Source organism: Penaeus chinensis, chromosome 41, assembly GCF_019202785.1.
Source record: "Penaeus chinensis breed Huanghai No. 1 chromosome 41, ASM1920278v2, whole genome shotgun sequence".
In the NCBI taxonomy this organism is placed as follows: Eukaryota; Metazoa; Arthropoda; class Malacostraca; order Decapoda; family Penaeidae; genus Penaeus; species Penaeus chinensis.
In genome coordinates this window covers 2,771,221-2,773,680 of record NC_061859.1, presented here as the reverse complement: position 1 = coordinate 2,773,680, position 2,460 = coordinate 2,771,221, and the positions used below count along the sequence as shown (strand labels likewise).

At 32.4% G+C, this 2,460-nt stretch overlaps 1 non-coding gene across 1 annotated transcript; it reads right to left on the bottom strand.

Moving 5' to 3' along the window:
* On the bottom strand, positions 1 to 72 carry Trnam-cau. Its single transcript has one exon. It is a non-coding gene; the product is annotated as a tRNA-Met (tRNA).
* Between the last annotated feature and the right edge of the window lie 2,388 nt (positions 73 to 2,460).

Below are 2,460 nucleotides of genomic sequence, written 5' to 3'. Positions count from 1 at the left end.
TAGCAGAGCGTGGTTTCGATCCACGGACCTCTGGGTTATGGGCCCAGCACGCTTCCACTGCGCCACTCTGCTCTTGCTGATTAAAGCTGCTTTTAGTTTTCATATTGTTGAGGCTTTTTATGCATATATGTACGTACGTGTGTGTGTGTGTGTGTGTGTGTGTGTGTGTGTGTGTGTGTGTGTGTGTGTGTGTGTGTGTGTGTGTGTGTGTGTGTGTGTGTGTGTGTTCGTGTGTGTGCGTGTGTATGTGCATTTGAGAAAATAAACATAATCTGTGAGCGCGCGTGTGTACATAAGAAGCAAAAAGGCAGCATCAACCATATGAATACTAAAACAACAAATTTCTAGACAGAGCAAAGCAGAGTGGCGCAGCGAAACCACGCTCAGTTAACAATTAAAAAAACAACAACAATCTATCCATCTATCTTTAAAAATTTTCTTTCTATCTCTCTGTCAAATTTTTCTCTTCGCTTTTTTTTCGGTGTTGAGGAAGCGGCTTTTGGTTTTGTTGCGATGGGCGTTCATTGTGATCCATAAATTGTAAACAATGCGTGGGTTTCTGCCAATTTGAAATACAAATTTTTTTTTTTTTTTTTTTTTTTTTTTGCTTCAATCTCATTTTCTTTGTTATTGATAGTGGATATATGATGATCATGGCTGGATATGCATTAAAAGACGTTATATTCTGATTATTATTGTTGTTCATATTAATAGTATTGTTATTATTATCATGATTATTATTATTATGATTATTATTATTATTATTATTATTATCATTATCATTATTAATATTACTTTCCCATGATTTGGAATCTCAGAATTTCACCAGTAATGGCATTACGTAAGTTAAAGTTCTCAATCATTTTCATTCTATGATATATTGTGTTTCTTTGGAATCATGATGTGGTAGTTATGAATTTTCTTCAGTTGAATATTATCAAGTATTGATTGTATTATTAAACTTATAGAACATCTGATGTTCCTAAGCATGTTACTATTATTATTATTACTAATATTATTATTATCATTATTACTACTACTACTACTACTATCATTATCATTATCATTACAATAATAGTAATTATTATTTATTACTAACATCATCGTCATTATTACTTCCAGATATTTCTTCTTGTACTGCAATTTATTGTCTTATTTATTTATTCATTGATATACAATTAACAGATGAGACAAAATACAATACGACATACGAGCTTAAGGAAAAATCACACATGCTGAAACACAGACCATTACAGAAAGAAAGAAAAAGAAAAAACTCTCTTCTTTATCTATTTATTCGTTATCAAGTGTTTCCCATGTGATAAAAAAAAAAAAAAAAAAAAATACAACCGTTTTGGAATTAACACATTAATAGAAAAAAAAACAAAAAAAATGTCGACATACTGCTTTAGGTGCTACGATACGAACCTAAATAAATTACTTTTTTCTGTAATGCGTGATAAATGTGGTATATTTTATATACATTATTATATGATATATAATATTTATGATATATATATATATAATATATGTAATATACAATATGTAACATACATGTAATTCATAGGGAGTTTTGATATGGCAGTTTGGGATAAACTAAAAGTATTGGAATTGGTAATGATAATGGTAATGTTGAAATTAATTATGACAGTAATGATAATGATAGCAAAGATAGTAAAAAAGTAATAATTATGGTAATTAAAAATAGTAATAATAGCGATGATTATGATGATAATCAGAATGATAGTAATAATGCTTATTCTAACAATAATGATAGTGATAATGATGATGATGATAATAGTAATTACTGATAATGATAATAATAATGATAATGATAATAATTATGATAATAATGATGATGATGATGGTAATAATAATAATAATAATAATAAAAAAAATAATAATAACAATAATAATAACGATATTAATGACAATTATTATTATTATTATTATTATTTATATTATCATCATCATTATTATTATGGTAATGATGACATAACATAGGCCTACATACACAGAAAAAAAAAAAAAAAACACACACAGACTCAAGGACTGAGTTTTGAAATATACTAACATGTCGGAAGCCTTTTAAACTCCAATCCTGGGGGTCTAGAGTTGGCCCCGTGAAGAAATAAACTAAAACTGTGATTTATTGCCTTGGCGTTCCGAGGTTAAAGGTCATTTGTCCATCTCAGGCGCCTGCCATGTGCTCGCGTGTGGGTGTCTGGTGTGTGTGTGTGTGTTGGGGGGGGGGGTTGTGTGTGTGTGTTAGGGGGGGATGGGGTTGTGTGTGTGGGGGGGGATGGGGTTGTGTGTGTGGGGGGGATGGTGTTGTGTGTGTTGGGGGGGGATAGGGTTGTGTGTGGGGGGGGGTTGTGTGTGTTGGGGGGGGGATGGGGTTGTGTGTGTGGGGGGGGTTGTGTGTGTGTGGTGGGGGGGGGGGTTGTACGTGTGTGTGGG